At 35.5% G+C, this 20,337-nt stretch overlaps 1 long non-coding RNA gene across 10 annotated transcripts; it reads right to left on the reverse strand.

Moving 5' to 3' along the window:
* Positions 1-14,540: 14,540 nt before the first annotated feature.
* LOC123916410 lies at positions 14,541-18,856 on the reverse strand. Of its 10 annotated transcripts, none has more exons than XR_006812129.1 (5): positions 17,788-18,845; positions 17,520-17,606; positions 15,892-17,413; positions 15,468-15,625; positions 14,541-15,018 (listed from the first exon to the last, which is right to left on the reverse strand). It is a non-coding gene; the product is annotated as an uncharacterized LOC123916410 (long non-coding RNA). The 10 variants fall into 10 exon arrangements; XR_006812128.1 differs by having other exon boundaries at positions 15,892-16,019; positions 16,415-17,606; XR_006812132.1 differs by having other exon boundaries at positions 15,468-17,413; positions 17,788-18,856.
* Between the last annotated feature and the right edge of the window lie 1,481 nt (positions 18,857-20,337).

The raw sequence follows: 20,337 nt of genomic DNA on the forward strand, positions 1-20,337 counted from the left end.
ATGGTTGGAGTGAGATTCGACGCAGTCAAGAACTTATGGAATTTGAAAAGTTGTGAAGTATGCAACGGAAGGGTCTTTCGGAGTATTTGGGTTAAGTGGTTTTGTTTTGGAGTGGTGCTGCGAGTACCGTAAGATGTTAAGAGAAAGTTTTAAGTAGTTTGATGAGAATGGTTTATGCCATCATCACGATTGTTGACTATCTATCGACAAATCAAGGGATTAGCTGTCCTTGATCTATTGTTGATGAGTAGACGAGATTGTGTCGATTGGGATTGACTGATTTTGTCAAACTTGGTTTGGTTTGGAGTTTGTATGTTTTGTTGGTACGAATCCGGAAGAAGTGTTATTTTGACCGGAGATAGTATAAAGGAATACAGAGGGAAGTAAAATGATTCGGAAAAGTGACGTATAGGATTGCTTTGCCGCCATCATGGGCGAATCTGCATGAAGTGTTTTGTATGTTTTGGTTAAAGTAGTATGAGGAAACCCGTTGGTTAGAATGCAAGTTGGGAATTAGAAAGTCGGATGAGGGAGTTTATCCGGAGTTGTGTTTTGGTCGGGTAATTTTCGAGGGCGAAAATCTTTTAAGGGGGGTAGAGTTGTAACGACCCAAAATTTAGTATTCGTTATTTAATTATTTTATTACGCGAGGGCGTGATTTATAATTAAATTATTAAGCGGCAAATAATCATTTAGCGAGAACGTAAGTTAATGAGCGAGAAGTTATGTTGTTTGGGCCTTTGGGCGTGGGATAGGCATTGGGCCTAAGCCAAGTGGGCTTGGATCCATGAGAACAATGGGAGCTCTATAAGTAGCATAAGTTTGGGTGAATAGTCTCATAAGTTACAATCCATGAGAAGTTCAAGAGCTTAGCTAGGGCAAGGAGCTCATGAGGAAGAGAGGAGCTCGTGGGAGAGAAAGAGAAGAGCAAGCTTGTGGATTCGTCGAGCTAAGGTACGAGAGTTAGATTACATATTCGTGAGTGATTCGAAAGAGGGGAGGATGTCGATTCCTCCATTCCCAAACTCTTTCCACTCTATTTTCTTGTGGGTTTTGTGGGTGATTTTCTTAATGGAAATTGGATTCTTTTGATCCTAACATGTGTAGTGAACTCATGATAGATGAGGTAAACAACTTTGGGGAGTTGAAAGTGGGTATATGTAGATGTTTGATCAATGATTTGCATGTTTATGCAACTTTGCTTATTTTGCAAGAAATTGGCATGATTTTGATTGTTTGATGTATTTGGATGTTTAGAAGGGATGATTAATGTTCCTTGATACCATATATGCTTGAATTAGCTGTTTATAAGAATTTATAACATGTCTAGATGAATTTTTGAGTGGATTTCATGTTAAACCGCCTTAGAAACTCAAGAACAGATATTTCTGGTGTAGTTCGCTACGGATTCGCTACGGATTCGCTTAGCGAATAAGTTCGCTACGGGTTCGCTACGGATTCGCTTAGCGAATAAGTTCGCTACGGATTCGCTATCTGTTCGCCATGTACCTGTAACCCTCTGATGTAGTTCGCTACCTGTTCGCTACAGCGAACGTGTTCGCTACGTGTTCGCTACGTGTTCGCTACGTGTTCGCTACGGGTTCGCTACGGATTCGCTCAGCGAACAGCACTGTGACAGCAACTTTTTGATAATTGTTTTAAGTGCAATTAGGCACTTGTAACATGGTTTAAGGGTATCCTTACATGTTTGTTGATACATGTTGATGTTGTTAATGCTTATTGTTAATCGTTATATGATTCGCACGCGTATGCAATGACTTGTAGTTCAAGTGACTATGTTTATGTTTTAGCATTAATTGCAATGTTAAGGAAATGATGTGTGTTTTATGACATAAGTGTAAATGAAACTTTATGTGTATAAAAATGGTTATGCAGATAATTATCATGTGAATAATTATGATTTGAGTGATAGGATATTGTGTTATCCTAATGTGTTAGATGTTGGAATTGTGTTTCCGCATCAGTGAATGAATAGCTTCGAGCTAGATAGCGTCATGTATTTGATGTGTTTAAAAGTAATCATGCATTCATGAATAATTGTGTTATGGGAATCATGTGAATTCCAATAATTGATGAAAATAGATTATGTTTATGAAAAGTGGCCGAAGATGGGATTATGTTATCCGAGATCTGGAGCCCATATCCAAACATGATATAAAACTGTGTGACTCCTCTTTATGGGAGAGATGGTTGATGATAACCACATCCTACATGATATAAAACTGTTATTGAGCTTATCCAAGGGAGATAAGGTGGTTCGGTAAGTTCCGACGCATCCAACAAGATGTAAAACTGGGTTCATCTTAAATGGGGTGAATAGCAGCATCCAACATGATGTAAAACTGGTTTGGTCCACCATTGGTGAGACGCTTATCCTGCATGATGTAAAACTGCTGATGTAGAGTCCGTGCATGACTATAATCTGAACAGTCCGTACATGACTATAATCTGAACAGTCCGTACATGACTGAAAACTGAACAGTCCGTCATGACTGAAATCTGAACAATGTAAATTGGTACCACATGCATTAGTCGTGTCTAGGGATGACATGACATTGGATAATTGGCATTAGATGCATTAGGGTAAATGCACATGTATTTGATAATTGTTATGTGACATTATCTGATTGGGGTGTAATGTGTTTTCCGTATGTGTTAAGCTTTGGTATTTACTAATTGTTTAATACTGTGATTGTTGCCATGTCTTGGTATATGAGCAGAGTCCGTCATGACTATAAAATGAACAAGTGTAGAGTCCGTCATGACTATAAAATGAACACTTTGGTAGTGTCCGAGAAGACGTGAAACTATATGATTGGTGTGTTTGTAAATGAATGATTAATTGGTAGTCGTATTTGACGATGTATGTGCGTGAGTTAGAAATGTATGATAGCGTGTGAAGTGCGTAGTATACTACTCACACTTATATTTATGTTTATGTTTTCTAACTCTCTGCTTTGTGTTAATTGCTGGACCTTTGGGGGTCCAGGTTGACAGGTTATGTGTTAGCCTCGTCCGAGTGCAATGGTGAAGCTCTGCTCTGATTGAGACACGGGAAAAAGGGGTTTTTATATGTATATGCATGTAGTCCTCTTAGTATACTCTGTTGGTCTTAAGCTTTCATTTGAAAAGTATCCGTTTTGTATAACTAATAACGCATCGTTTGATGCGAGGTTTTGTTTTTAGTTCATTCGAATATTTTACTAGACAAATGTATTAGTATTATCTTTGAATGAAGTTTGTGATATTCAAACCAGCGCTTTATAAATCAGATTTTCAATTTTTCCGCTGCGTATTTTCGAAAAAGATTTTATAAAGGCAGAGATAATTAAATACCGGGTTTGGGTGTTAGACCACGTGCAGAAATTTACTCGGTAACTGCTATTTTAATGGACAACTGTTCAGCAGTGAATACTAAACGTTTCCCACTTAAATAGTTCAGAGCCTCTGAGTTATTTAAAATTCTCTATCAGAGTTAAGTACTTCAGAGCTTGTGTTTCAGATGTTCTGAATCATAAGTTCTGATATACATAACCTCTTACACTTTAATTGCCAGAAAAAAATTTTCATTCAGAGATTGAAAACATGTTCAGATGTTTCTTTATAAAATCAAATCTTTCAACAGATAAGGCTTTAGTAAATATGTCAGCCCATTGATTTTCAGTATCAACAAACTTAATATCTATAATGCCTCTCTGAACATAATCTCTGATAAAATGGTGTTTAATTTCAATATGTTTGGCTCTAGAGTGTAGAATAGGATTTTTAGATAAATGAATGGCTGCAGTATTATCACAATATAAAGGAATATTGTTACTGCTTACCTGGTAATCTTCTAACTGATATTTTAACCAGAGTAGTTGTGTGCAACACTTAGCTGCTGAAATGTATTCTGCTTCTGCTGTAGACAAAGCTATAGTAGTTTGTCTCTTACTAGCCCAGGAGATAAGGTTTTCACCAACAAATTGACAATTGCCACTTGTGGATTTTCTTTCAATTTTATCTCCAGCATAGTCAGCATCACAGAATCCATTTAGCACATAATCATTGGATTTCTTATAGAGAAGTCCAAGATTAGTTGTTCCTTTCAGATACCTAAAGATTCTCTTTACAGCTGTAAGATGAGATTCTCTAGGATCTGACTGGAATCTTGCACATAAGCAAACACTGAATAAAATATCTGGTCTAGAGGCTGTCAGATAGAGTAAGGAACCAATCATACCTCTGTAGACCTTTTGATCTACCTTTCCTTCATCATCTGACTTGCCCATGTTGGTAGTTGGATGCATAGGAGTATTCATTATCTTGCAGTCATCTAGATTGAATTTCTTCAGAAGTTCTTTAGTGTATTTTGATTGATGAACATAAGTTCCTTCCTTCTTCTGATTGATTTGAATTCCAAGAAAGAACTTCAACTCTCCCATCATGCTCATTTCAAATTCATCCTGCATTATCTTAGAAAAATTCTTGCACAAAGCAGCATTAGTTGAACCAAAAATAATATCATCAACATAAATTTGAATGATTAAAATGTCTTCTTTGGTTGTTTTTCTAAAGAGTGTGCAGTCAACCTTTCCTTTTTCAAAACCTTTTTCAAGAAGGAAATTACTGAGTCTATCATACCAAGCTCTTGGAGCTTGTTTCAGACCATACAGTGATTTCTTCAATTTAAAAACATGTTCTGGGTTTGAGACATCTTCAAAACCAGGAGGTTGCTTAACATACACTTCTTCAGAAATAAAACCATTTAAGAAGGCACTTTTAACATCCATCTGATACAAGGTTATTCCATGATTAACAGCATAAGATAGAAGTAACCTGATTGCTTCAAGTCTAGCAACTGGTGCAAAGGTTTCAGTATAGTCAATCCCCTCTTGCTGACTATAACCTTGTGCAACCAATCTAGCCTTGTTTCTTACCACTTCACCTTGTTCATTCAGCTTGTTTCTGAATACCCATTTTGTTCCAATAATGTTCTTGTGTGAAGGCTTAGGCACTAGAGTCCACACGTCATTTCTTTGAAATTGATTCAGCTCTTCTTGCATTGCTACAATCCAAGCATCATCCTTCAGAGCTTCATCAATCTTTGATGGTTCCATCATTGAGATAAGACCAACTAAGGATTCCTCAATTCTTAGTTGAGATCTTGTCTTTCTTGGACTATCCTTGTTGCCTAAGATCAGTTCCTCTGGATGTGATGATTTGTATTTGAAAGTATTTCTTGGGGGCTCATCATCTTCAGACTCATCAACATCAGGTTCAGCAGTTGCTTCAGTTCTTTGTTGTTCAGAGTCTGTAGGAACTATTGTGTTCAGAGGTTCTTCAGAGAATGGATGTTCTGAGTAGTTTGGAATATCTGAATATTGATCCTCTGATACCTGAAATCTAGACAAACCTTCCACAAGCTCTGACACTTGGTCAGGCTCTTTGTCATCAAATTTGACATGCATACTTTCTTCCACAGTGTGTGTTTCAGAAATATACAGTCTGTATGCTTTTGAGCGTTCAGAGTATCCTATAAAGATACCCTTATATCCTCTAGCATCAAATTTCTTTAGATGGACTTTGTTGTTTAGGATATAACATGTACATCCAAACTGATGAAAGTAAGAAATATCAGGTTTTCTTCCTTTGAACAGTTCATAAGCAGTTTTGTTCAACTTAGATCTAATATAGATTCTGTTTTGAACATAACATGCTGTGTTTACAGCTTCTGCCCATAAAAACTTTGCTACATTTGTTTCATGCATCATGGTTCTGGCCATTTCTTGCAGAGTTCTATTCTTCCTTTCAACAACCCCATTTTGTTGAGGAGTTCTAGGAGAAGAGAATTCATGCAGAATGCCATATTTTTCACAAAAGTTTTCAAAAGGTTCATTTTCAAATTCTCCACCATGATCACTTCTAACTTTTAAAATAGTGTAGCCTTTTTCATTTTGAATTTGTTTGCAGAAGATGCTAAACTCATCATAAGCTTCATCTTTTGTTCTTAGGAATTTTACCCAAGTCCATCTACTGTAATCATCAACAATTACTAATCCATACTTCTTTCCATTGATTGAAGCAGTGTTAACTGGCCCAAAAAGATCAATGTGAAGAAGTTCCAATGGTCTTGAGGTAGAGACAATGTTCTTAGGTTTAAAAGAAGATTTTGTAATCTTTCCTTTTTGACATGAACCACAAAGTGTGTTTGAGTGATACTTGATTTTTGGTAAACCTCTGACAAGGTCAAGCTTACTAAGCTTAGAGATTAACCTCCAGTTAGCATGGCCTAACCTCTTATGCCAGATCCATTTTTCTTCACTCAAGGTCAAAAGACACATCACTTTTTGTTCATTCAAATCAGAAAGATTAATTTTATAAACATTGTTCTTTCTGAGACCTTTGAATATAATGGAATTATCAGATTGTTTGGTTACAGTACATGATTCCTTATTAAAAATGACTACATAACCATTGTCGCAAAATTGACTTATGCTCAATAGATTATGCTTAAGTCCATCAACTAACCAAACATCATTAATAGATAGAGAAGAATTACCTACTGTACCTGTACCTATTATCTTTCCTTTTTGATTACCTCCAAAACCAACAGATCCTCCTTCTTTCATAGTCAGCTTAGAAAATAGTTGTTTGTCACCAGTCATATGCCTTGAACATCCACTATCCAAATACCATGAATGATTCATGATACTTCTTTGAGTGGCAGGCTGTACGAGAAACAACTTTAATCATTGCGATAGAACTCTTCATCAAGGTTAATGATAAAGTCATCCCAGTATTCTTCCTCTTCATTTTCCAAGTTCTGATTGTTAACTTGAGAACTTGTCAACCATGTGTCTAGGACATAAGCCCTTCTTCCTTTGCATAGGACTTGTTTCCATACTTTAGGTAAGACATATCCTTTCCTAGTTGGTAAATCTGAATGGTACATACTTTCAGCTTTTGGTACCCATCTTCTGGGTCCACGCTTGTTAGTCCACAAATGCTTATTATGTTGTCTAGTGTTGAAGAAAGACCTTGGTTTGGAATAATAACCTTTTTGAAATCTTTTCTTTGTTTGAAATCTGTTATTGTTCCAAGATTTGGATTGTTTATGATTCCAGGGTTTGTGTCTATTATCAATCCCATGTTCTGATTGATTATATCTACTGACTCTAGAATCATAAATAATCTGAGTCTTGTACTTCATCTGAGATTTGGAGTTAGAATTTTTCTTTTTAAAAACTTCTGATGTTTTAGGTTGACTAGCTTCAGGTACTGAAGTTCCTTTGGATTCAGAATTTGAAGTCTCAGATGTTGAATCTTTCAGAACATCTGAACTAATGTTCTCAGGTTCTGAACAGCTTCTATCTTCTGAACTTTTCTTTCCAGATCCTGAGGCACTTGGTTCCTCTGAGCTGTCAGCTTCTAAATCATTCAGATCATCATTGTCATTTTCAACACTACCAGGATTCTTTCCCTCTTCACTTGGTGGAACAACATAATAAACCCAAGATTTTCCAACCTTTTTGGCAAAGGTCTTCAGCTTTGAATATGTTCTACCATATTCATAGCCAAGTCCTTCTCCTCTATGTCTCAAGACATTATAAATTCTATTAGCAGCTTTGCTCTTCCCAAGGTTGAGATGCACAAACTGTTGAAGAGCTATTTCCTGCTCATCAATAGGTTTGTGACAAACAGCACAACCCTTTTCAAAGTCATCTACTCTATTCAGAGTTTCTTGATATAGACCTTGAAAATGTTCTGCTTGCTCAGTCAGAGTGTTAAGCTTTTCTTGTAAAACTTTTTGTTTACTTAACACTCTGAGATGTTTCTCAATGACCTTGTTAAGTGCAATTATAAGTTGAGATTTAGAGCAGTCAGAAAATACCTCATCAGTTACTTCTGAATCTGATTCTGATTCATCGTCTGAGTCTACATCTGAGTCAGCTGAAGCCATCAGGGCTAGATTTGCCTCTTCTTCTTCCTCAACTTCTTCCTCAGATGATAGCTCTTCAAAAGTAGCCATCAGACTCTTTCTCAATTTACTCTTGAATTGTTGCTTCTTTGAGCTGTATCTTTTGCTTTTGTCTTTAGCAGACATTTCTGGACAATCAACAATAAAGTGTCCTGGCTTCTTACAGTTGAAGCAGTTCTTCTGATCATCCTTTTTGCTGACAAAATTTCTGGAGCTGTTACCTCTGAAATTTCTTTTGTTAAATCTGTTCCATTGCTGAAACTTGGTGAATAAAGCAAACTCATCCTCATTCATTTCATCCTCTTGACCATCAGCAGAAGATTCTTCTTCAATATCAAGAAGCTGAGTCTTAAGAGCCTTAGAAGTAGTCTTAGTTGACTGTAAAGCCACTGACTTAGACTTCTTCTTAGTTTCTGAATCAGCATCCAGAACCATCTCATGGCTTCTGAGATTGCTTATCAGAGCTTCAAGACTCAGAGTCTTGAGATTTTGAGCTTCCTCTATTGCAGTGACCTTGGGTCTCCAAGCAATAGGAAGACTTCTCAGAATCTTCTGAACATGGTCATAGGTGGAATAACTTCTCTTAAGAGCTTTAAGACCAGATACAAGGATTTGAAACCTTGTAAACATAGTCTCAATGTTTTCATCTTGTTGCATAGTGAATAGTTCGTATTGCCTTATCAAAAGACTAGCTTTAGCCTCTTGAACCTTTTCATTACCATCATAGGTAGCACACATAGAATCAAAAATAGATTTAGCAGTAGACTTGTCCTCTATTCTGACATAATCTTCATGTCTAATAGCACCAACAACAATGTCCTTTACTCTATGATGCTTAGTGTAGGTTTTTAAGTTAGCTGGTGTGAGTAACTTTCTATGCTCAATGGACAACCTTCCATGTTCATTTAAGTTTTCAAAAGTTACTCCCAGCTCAACCAAATCCCACAACTCATGATCAATAGCAGTAATATTGCTATACAATCTTTCCTTCCACCACTCAAATAATGATGCATCACCATTGAATATAGGGGCTTTTCTATTGCCACTATGTTCATGTGATTCATTACTTAAGTAGTCAAAACCAAAAGCATTTCTAGGACCACCACCAGCACCACTGGCCTCACCTTCACCAGTAGTTCTAGTACTACTATCATCTCCTCCAGACATAGTGTTCTCACAAGATCTTTACTGTCTCACTGTTAAGTGAAAGTAACAGACCAGGCGCTCTGATGCCAATTGAAGGTGTGAAAACACAAGAAGGGGGGGGTTGAATTGTGTTTTAGCTAAGTTAAAACTTTTTCAAGTTCTTAACTCAGCTACGTTCGCAGCGGATAAATAACACAAATAATAACAAGAGAGAGAGAGAAAAACACACAAGCAGTTTATACTGGTTCCTCTCACAAAACGAGAGTAGTCCAGTCCCCTTGCACTTCCAAGGGAGTTCACTATAATCACACAAGATTACACCTGCTCAAGCACACAAGCAAGAGACTTCTCAACAATGCTCAAGCACACAAGCAAGAGACTTCTCAACAATGCTCAAGCACACAAGCAAGAGACTTCACACTTAAGCACACAAGCTTAAGTTACACACTTAAGCACACAAGCTTAAGTTTCCTCAAGTAAATAGTAAAGTATATAAAAATATACAAGTGCTCTTAGATGAACCTAAAGAGAGCAAATACAAATATTACAGAGTATTTGGCTAAAGTGCAAAAACACTTGAGAAAGGTTCAGAGCTTGTATATCACAGAGTTCAGAGTTTGTTCAGCGCACGTTCAATTCTTGATAATTGTCTATAAGTTGCAGCTGATCCTTCTAGTATATATACCACTAGAAAAGAGTCGTTGCAAAAGGAGCCGTTGGAGTTGATAACCTTTTGTCTTCAAGCAGTCTGTCTTGATGCAGTTTGGTTGTATCCAAAACTAAGAAAGAGTTTCAGTTACTTTGACTACTGCAGAGAAGACTTTCCTTATTCAGCTAACAAAACTGAAGACCCACGTTCTCAGGTTAGGACAGACAAAACAGAGGTAGCTGAACTGATCAGGCTTGAAAGGTCCTTTTCTCCATTGGTAGAAGAGTTGACTAGCAAAGGGAATCTTTACAGCTTTCAAAGAGATCTTCAGAGGTTGATGAAGCTTGTAGACAGACAAGAAGTTCTGAAGTCTTCATCCTCTGAATGTTGTAACTTCTGAAGTCTAACATCTTCTGAGCGCTTGTGAACTTCTGAATTCACATCCTCTGAACTTCACTCAGAGCTTATATGATGCTTATATCTGCACACTTAAAATAAATTTTTAGTCCTTCCAATTGTTAATTAATACTTTGTTATCATCAAAACCTTTATAGATTTAGGGGCAAACATTTTTAAATCAATTTTGTTCCAACAGGATCTCCATTTCCCTTCTTATGTAACAGACACGTGGTATTAAGGTATATACACGGTTGAGATTTATTCCTTTTATAAAAATAATAAAAAATGAATTGTGTTTAGTTTTGGAGCAAAGTGGTGTCCATCCCTTCTTCTTCTTCTTCGGATCGTGTCCATCCTGCTGCCACCTCCGCTTCTCCGAAATCTCACCACCGTTGCCAATCACTTCTCCCTCTTTTCCCCGACGATTCCTTTCTGATATTGAATTGATCTGTTTTGGTAGTTTCATTAAGCATTTCCCAATTCGAATAAGACTTAATTTACTTTTTTTTATTTTCATGAAGCTTTTCCAAAATAAATCGGTTTTTGTCGTTTTGAGAGATGGTAGATTTGGTGCTCATTTTGTATCGACTAATACATCCCCTTCACAGAAGTAATTTTCTATCAGCTTTTCGAAAATTGTAATGAAAAGATTTCCATGTCGATCGCCGTCAAGCACTGCTGGTTATGGTCTGTTACGCCATCCGTCGGTTCTTCTATTGTTTTAGTCTATCTCTGGCTGCTTTGTTTAAAGCTTCAATCTTTCCGTTGTATTTTCTTCATTGGAACTAAGTAAGCGTTGTTTTTTTTTACAATTGTTAGTACAGATTTAAAATTCATTAAAAGGGGTTATTTAAAATTTAGATATGTTTGTCTGGTGTTTTTTTTATTCAATTTGAGAAAAGCAGTTCAAATTTCTGGAGAAAATAAAGAGCAAGCTGCAAAGAAGGAAGCCAACGACATGAGATAGTGCAGTGACGGAATGATGGGTGTGGTCGGCCATGGAAGGCACGGCGGAGCAGGGCGGTGATCTTATAAGAAAGCGGTTCTTTTGATTTTATGGGTTCTGCAAAAATTGAACTGAATGAGCAACATCGGTTGTTCTTTGTTTTGTTATCAATAATTAATTAAAAATGAAATAAAAGATTAATGAGCAAATCATCACCGTTGATGTTTGTTTTACCACGTGTCTGTTACATGATAAGGGAAATGGAGATCCCCATTTCTGGTGGAAATGGAGAGGATCTTGACTCTGAAAACTCTAACAAAAAAAAAAAAGCATATCCTTAACTTTACGGTGCAAAGTTTTGCGTCTTGTCAAAAGAAAAAAAAAAAAAAAAGTATCAGTTTTTCCTTTGCGTAAAAATAAAAAAGCAAATAAATTAAAGTATCATCTTATCAAAAAATAAAATAAAGTATCAGTTTTTTTTTTTTTTTACCAAACTTAACAAATTTTATTTTTTACTAACACCTAAAGTCAATTTTTTTAAGCCACTAGGTTTGGTCTAGTGGTGAGAAATTTGCATAGTACGTTATAGATCCCGGGTTCGATCCACAACTTATTATAAACAAAAAAAAATCAATTTTTCTTTCACTTATCAATAAAGTGTATTATTAATTTCCAAAACTGTTTCTTTTAAGTACAGTATAAATCTTACGTCAAAAAAAAGTATAGTATAAATATTATAATAAAAAGAAAGTAAAATGCGTCAAAAAAAAAAAAGTAAAGTATAATTTTTTTTGGACAAAACTTACATGCATTTCTATACATGCATTTCTTACTTTTCCACTCACAAAGAGGTGGTTATTTGTGTTTTTTTATTTTGAAAAAATAAAAGAAAATTATTTTTTAATAAAAAAAACTACCTTTTTGTGAGAGGAAAAGTAAGAAATGCATGTATGGAAATGCATGTAAGTTTTGTCTAATTTTTTTTTGGGTGGCTTCTAACATGAGGGAGCTATCAAATCCCTCACCGGTGAGGCACTTAAAAAATACCGTTAGATTAAATGGATGGTTAAGATCTTTTAAAAAAAAAGGAAAACACCTATAGATATCTACATTCAATTTTATCCTCAATATTATTCTTAATTTCGTATAACATGTTTCGTATAAGTTTCTTTTTCATCCATGTGCAGAACCACAACAAAAACAAGTCTTCATCAAATCACAAAAGCATCTGCAATCATAGCCATCTTCCTTAACAAAACCCTAATTTCAATACTCTGGCCCTCTTCTTCATCTTCCACCCATTCCAAAATTGACTCGTCTTGTCTCCATAGATCATTACCCGCCAATTCCAAAATATGAAATTATTATATTCTCTTTTCTGTGTTAATTCAAAAATAAACAAAAGTGCTTTGTTTATTTCTTACTTGCACTATTTAGCAGGTTTCTGAGAAAGACAGACAGAACGAAACAAAAACCTAAAAAATAGGTTTTTGAATCTTTTGACTTCATCTATGGCTGGGTATGTAACCTTCGTTTACTTACAATATCTTTGATTTGATTATCATGCTCAGTTTTCAGTTGATTTTCCATTTCAAACATCATAGTACAAGATGAAACTGTTTTGTTACAATATTGAGGTTACCTAGTATCTTGTGAAAATTGATAGCTTTTTTGTGATCATGTTAGATTTCTAAGTTGGATTAGTTTGTCTTTGCGATGTTTCATGTTATATGTTTGAATGTTTGTGTTTTTGTGCAAGTTGTTAGTTTAGGTGTTTTATCAGCAGCAGCCTGCTCTTGTGTATATGCAGGCCATCATGGTTGGTTGACAATAGTAATGTATGTGTATTTTCTAAAAGGAAAATTGCTACTTTTCCTGATAATATTTTAGATACATTGTTATGCGATGGAAGTTGCGTCTTATATTAGGTTAATTCATATTGTACATTATATTCACTCTCAACATTCCTTGTCTCTAGTTTTGTACTTGATAGTTAATGGGTTATTTAGGGAGTTTGTCAACAGAAATAAGGCACATTGTCTTTAGACAGGAATGGGGTGAAATGATACTAAAATTGAATAGGAAATAAAGCTAAGATAGGAATCATTCTTATTGAACTTAGATCAAATAGTTGCAATACAAAAGGAATTTGAGATGTGAAAAGAGAGTTTGGGAGAGAAGAATAACAACTTCACCAATCACATAACTCACAAAATACTCCTATTACACTATTAATAGTAACTCATTTCTCCACATAGTCCCATTATTTGGGCTGAAGTTGACTAACTCCTATTTGGACCTACCCAATATGGTGGGTTCATTACATGGGGTTAAGCTATCTAGTCAAAATCGTGCTATAGTCCCGCGAAGTGCCATTGAGGGTTGAGGCAATAGCGGCTGAAAAGTGGCGCAATCCCGGTATCACAGCGGTTTGATGGCCGCTATTGCAATTTTGGGGGAAAACTCTCAAAAAATCTAATTGTCTAAATTATTTTTTATTTGTTGTGGGTATATTGGTACTTTCAATGTTTCACACCTGTTGAGTAACCGATATAATAATGTTACTAAACTTCTGGTGAAGAGGAACCCATGAATTAATTACATATGCAATCTCTTTCATACTTTGTCATTCTCATATTGTGCCTGATGGTATTTGTAGACCAAATTAGATACTTGTAACATGAACTCGTGGGTTGTAGTTACTAACTACAATATCTGCACAATTTGTTGGACCTGTCATGGTACATTGCTGGGGTTTTAAAAGCAACAATGTCGTCTGTTACAAATATTGAAACTTCATTCTTTTTTATCTATATATCCTATGTATGCATAGCAGTTAATTGTTATAAAAAAAATTTGACATTTAATTTTGTTTTTATGTTGTAAGCTTGCAAAAGAGTGGCCGGGCTTACCAAAAGGTGTTAAATTTGATCCATCTGATAAGGAGATAATTTGGCACTTGCTTGCAAAAGTTGGTGTAGGAAATTTACAACCTCATCCTTTCGTAGATGAGTTTATTATTACTCTTGAAGTGGATGATGGAATTTGTTACACTCATAACTCATCCTCAAAACTTACCTGGTTGGTGGTTTGTTTGTGCTTTACTCAGATTTGAATTGATGATGAATTTTCAATCAATCTGATAAGCTTCGATGAAATTTTAGGTGTAAAGCAAGATGGAAATGCAACCCACTTTTTCCACAGAGCAATTAAGGCTTACAGTTGTGAACATGAATCTGTATATTGTTATACTCCCTTGTTTTGGCATTATTTTTTCACAGCATTCGCTCTTGTACTCATCTCTTCCCCCATAGTTTTTGTTTCTTATACCTTGGTGTAAAAAATGTGGAGAACACATTATTCATTTATCTATTTTTGCTGGAAATGTAAACAAGAAAATGACAAGTATTATATATATGTATATGAACAAACTAAGTAGTACACTAGGTTTTCTATTAACTTCTAACTCAGGCGGCAGCTTCGCTCCACCTTTGCTTATTCCTTTAGTATATAGAGTACAGTAAAAACAATAGTAGCTTGCTTCTTTATCAACAAATATTCTATTTTACAATCTATACTTCACTAATTGCATTTGGCAATACTAAATTTGTGCTATTCTGGTTCTTGTTAAATCTGCTCTTTATTTTTTCTTTTAAGGATAGCTTCACAGACACTTCACTAATGCTTTAATGGAGGACAGTGACTTGAAGTTATTCCAGTGAATGCATCCCTGACAAAATTGCAATTCTGAAGGCTAAGTAAGAGTGGAGCATAATGTTCCAATGCATAGCTTTCCTTAGCTGCGGCTGCGAATTGCGCGTAAATTTCTGGGGTCACCCTTCCAACTGTAGTGCAAATACCCGATTCAGATACCTCACATACATAATTCTTCCAGACCTGAAAATTTTAAACAAACAGATTTAATGTGATCCTCTGTATATCATTTGCAGACAGAGAGACTGAAACATGATACAAAAATTTAGAACAATCCAAGAGCAAAACTTAGAGGTTATTCTTCAATCCAATTTCCCTATGTCGATGTTTCTTTATTCAGCTAACTGATTGGCAAATCATCAAAATAGTTAGAAAGTTTCTATTATGTTTTTAGCTATACCTTAAGAATTTGACAGAAATGTCTCATAATTAAATCCAATAGAAGAAACCAAAACTAACAACTTGTTGAATTTCTATAAAATTCTCTAAATTTTTTCAAAAACCAACTTGGTCATTGTTTATAAATCATCTTTCAACCCTGCATGTACACTTATTGATGAGTAAACCATAGAGTTATTAGGATTATTGTGCACATCATCAACAACCATCTTGCAATCCATTTCAAACAACACCTTAGTGTAGCCAAGTGTTGATATCCATTGAAGACTTTGCTGCAAACATCATGCTTCTGCTTCCGCTGCCGAAAACTTTGCGTTGATGCTTGCTGTCATAGCTGCTACAAACTGTCCTTTATCGACCCTTATGCACGCTCCCAGTCCAGCCTTGTTTTCTGTCGAGGAGAGTGCTGCATCTAAGTTGCACTTGACGAAAGTGGTAAAGACATGATATTTAAACAAAGCCATAATATATATTATGTATTAATTGAAGTATTTAAAGATACTCCAGAACACTACTAGCATGCTCAAAACTAGCCTGCATAACTTACCAAAAACCACCATATAACAGCAACAAAGGGATCAACAAGAAAATCCAATTCAAAGCAACATTCTTCACTAAAACATACATCAATAAATAATGTCACTAAAATACATTTACCTATGATAAAATGCAAGTGTCTCATTTAAACTTGTTTCTCTTCCTCATCTGAATCAAAGCTTTGTTGAAGTAGCCTTTGCACATCTCATAGTTCTGTTAGCATCTTCTAAAAATCACTTGAATCTATTCTTGAACCAGGAAGAGCTGAAAGTATTAGTATGGCATCTCTAACATTTTATCTCCACTTTTCTCTTTTCACCCATATAACTTTTCAGTTATTTAAAATCATATCAAACAGAGACAAATTATACATCTACTCTAGATTATCTTAACAAGTAACTCAATATATCTCTTTCTAACTTTAGATATCAAAGATTCATGACAGATCCAAGTATAAGAATAATACATCATATCAAACAGAGACAAATCATTGATCATATTCTAACAATTTTCAACAGTTCGTATAGATAGATGAAAACTAAGGATGCACAAATATAAATTTCAACATTCATGACAGATCCAAGTATCAGAATAATTTTTGTAGACAGAAAATACAAAAAATATGATATCCTTATGTTGATACCTGAAAGTGAAGCTTTTAATTTGGGTTCCAGTTATTGCAATTTGAAAAAAGAACGAAATAATCAGAAACAACATAAAAGAGGAGAGAAAGAAAGAAACAACAGAAAAATATGACCTTAATAACTTCACCGGTAAACTTTCACCACTAAGGTTCTTCTCCGAGACCCATTTGCTACCGTGACCACCAGACGCCGTCGCATTTAAAGCATCGCAATCGATTTGTGATTTCATTCGGATACGTAGGAAGAGGATGATAAGAGAATTCCAGATCTGATATTAATGTCTCATTTTGATGTTTACGGTGGCAAAACAAAAACCAAATTTGAGACTGGTTCAAATCAAAATCAGTTCAAAACCAATTCACTATAAGAAATCCAGTTTTTGTATCAAACAAGCTGGTTCAGATTTGAAATACAAACCAAACAAATATTATAAAAAGGAAATGAAGCCAAAAACTACCTCTGAAACAGTGTTAGAAGTACTGAATTATGCTCCCAAATCTCCTACTAAATTAACTTCATCATCATTACATTTAATGATTTATAACAAAACAAAAAATAGTCACTTGGATAGTTGGATTTAGGATGATTTTTTTTTTTGGAAAAGCAAAAATAGATTAATAAGTGAACTAAGCACAAAAAGTGCTGGTTCACAAAACAACGGTATGATACAATACACTCCTCCCTTTCAACAATGGAACAAAAATACTGGTACAGCCCCTGTACTAAATCAATACAACCATAATGCAACCACCTACTCTAACAAAATATAAATCATGAAGCTGGACCTCTATAACACAAAACAGAACCAGCATAGCAGAAGCACAACAATACACAGACAGCTTCACTAATGAATTCAACAATCGACACCCAGCTAGCTCCTATTGAAACAAAGCAGCACTAATCCAACACCAACTAGGACATTTGCTTCTGCCAGCAGAGATGCAATTTCAGTCTCAGTTTGATAGTAATCACTAATCAGCACCCATCATCATGGTATCCTAGATAGCAAAATCCATAAGAAGGCGTATACCAAATAGAAGATGAAAAAGATTCAATACCTTGCATTTTTCTACTTTGGTGGGTGGTAAGAATCTCGGGGAATACCTTGCATTTTTCTACTCTGGTGGGTGGTAAGAATCTCGGGGAAGTGAAGAAAGGTGTCTTTGAATCATAGAATTGAAATTTTGGAGGCTGCAAGTAATGACACAAATAATTAGTAAATTTGCTACACTTATCTTTATGAGCAAGAACTTGCTCCAAAGTAAAATTATGTATTCACTTTTTCTCGGTTGAATCCGGCTGAATACCATTATAGTCAGTGAGCATGACCTTAAGAAATACTGTATGAACCTATATAAAAATAAAGGATTACCTTGATCATTCCAGAAAAATGAAGGATCATACAAACCACTCATATACTCAATCTGGTTCTGTCTTTCAACTTTTCTTCATCCCTTTCTGACTTCCATTCCCAATATTACTTATAGCTCTTTGCATCTGCTCTTGAAGCTAATTCTAAACATTGAAAAGTACAATTGCTACTTGCATCTTGACTACTCAGAAGAACTTGAGAGTCTAGATAAACCATAAAACATAGTATAAACTTCATATAGCTACACCCATATTAAGCCTAACCAACCAACACATCATCATCTCATAGCTACACCGCCCATATTCTATGCCTCATCATCAACAAATTTCATATCTATGCCCTTACTAACAAACCCATAAGAAGGCGTATACCATCACTGAAAATATTCACACAATCCATTATTATAAACTGACAAGGAATTTAAATCATCATATTCATACATGAAGTAAGAAAAATCGATTTTAATATATTAGTAATAGATAATGTAAAATGAAATAATAATACTGATATGGTAACAGTAGCTTTCATGTTTACAAATCCGTTTTTTATTTATATTGGCTACTTTATATATTTTGAACCTTCCCTTCCCTTCCCACTCCCACGCTGATAGATTAATTTGAACATAAGCAAGCAAGCATTATCATTACTGAGGGTCAGTCAGTCACAGATCGTGAAAGCGCCTTTTTACTCTCTTTCTTCTTCTTCCCTTCCTTCCTTGGGATTGGGATTTCTGCTCTTTTTACAGACAGATCTTTCTCGTTCGGTGACTGACTGCTGTTGGTTGAATTGGTACTGCCTGCTCTTCTTCTTCTTGTAACAGAGGTGGAAATTCAAGGTTCGCTGGCATTCATTACTTACACTACGCTTCACTCCACACTTCGCTTGTGTGTGTACGGCACGAAATCAAGTATTCGAAATATAATCTCAACTCTGAAGCAACAATCTATCGCTGGCTTTACCGTAAATAAAACTATTATTACTGCCGAATTGGTGGAAGATGAAGAAGAGGGTTAGAGTGTTGAAATTAGGGTTTTGTTAAGGGAGATGGCTATGATTGCAGATGCTTTATGTGATTTGATTTGATGAAGAATTGTTTTTGTTGTGATGAAAGAAAACTTATACGAAACATGTTATAGGAAATCAGGAATAATATTAAGGGTAAAATTGAATGTAAATATCTATAGGTGTTCTCTTCTTTTTTTCAAAAGATCATAACCATCCATTTAATATAAAGGTATTTTTTAAGTGCCTCACCGGTGAGGGATTTGATAGCTCCCTCGTGTTAGAAGCCACCTTTTTTTTTGACGAATAGTATAACAAATTTAGCAGATTCTTCCTCCTCTGAATCTGTATCAGACCATGAAACCACAAGACTTTTCTTTTGTCTTTTTAGAAAGGTTGGACATTCTGTTCTGATATGGCCAAAACCTTCACATTCATGACATCTTACTCCTCTTTCATCTTCATTTGTCTTTTTCTGAAAGCTGGACTGTTTGTTGTTGTTGAATCTACCATTTGGCTTGGGCCTTTGGTCCACTTTCTTCATCAACTTGTTGAACTGTCTCCCGAGCATAGCCATAGACTCAGCTAAGCTTTCTTCACCGTCAGATTCAATTTGTAAGTCATCAGCAACACTCTTTGAAGCAAAGACTAGATTCTTATCTTTTTCTTTTCATTCCTCCTGTTTAAGCCAATTTCATAGGTCTGAAGTGATCCTATGAGTTCATCTAAATTTAGACGTGAGAGGTCATGAGCTTCTTCAATGGCTGTCACCTTCATATCAAATCTTTTAGGCAGAGATCTGAGTATTTTTCCAACTAGCTCCTCATCTGAGATAGGTTTTCCAAGTGCATCAAACGAATTTGCAAAGTCAAACACATTCATTTGAAAGTCATGAATGGTTTCTTCCTCCTTCATTCTGAGATTCTCAAAATTTGTTTTGAGCATCTGAAGCTTAGATAGCTTCACTTTTGACGTTCCTTCATGAGCTTTTCTCAGAATTTCCCAGGCGTGCTTAGCAGTAATACATCTTTTGACAAGCCTGAACATGTTAGCATCCACACCATTGAAGATTGCATACAAGGCTTTGGAGTTGCCAAGTGCCAGATCATCCTCATCTTTTGTCCATTCATCATATGGCTTCTTAACATCAGTTTTATTGCCATCTTTGTCAAGAACCATTGGTGGTTCCCATCCACGTAACACAGCCTTCCATGTCCTGCTGTCAATTGATTTTATGAAAGCCTCCATACGAGATTTCCAATAATCATAGTTCTCAGGACCTGTCAGTAAAGGGGGTTTAGACACTGACCCTCCTTCTTTATCCATTGTACCAGAAAGTATTCTCCCTGGAGCTCACCCAAAATAACAGAACAGGGTGCCTGCTCTGATGCCAATTGAAATTCTGGTAACACTAGAATTATGTTGCCTAAGATGTCCCAACAACTACTTTATGAATAATGTTGTTTCTATTGTTGGCACATCTTATATAACATATAAAAACTGACAGAAAATAAATAAATGACACAAGTAATTGTTAACCCAGTTCAG

Source organism: Trifolium pratense, linkage group LG3 (genome assembly GCF_020283565.1).
Source record: "Trifolium pratense cultivar HEN17-A07 linkage group LG3, ARS_RC_1.1, whole genome shotgun sequence".
Lineage (NCBI taxonomy): Eukaryota > Viridiplantae > Streptophyta > Magnoliopsida > Fabales > Fabaceae > Trifolium > Trifolium pratense.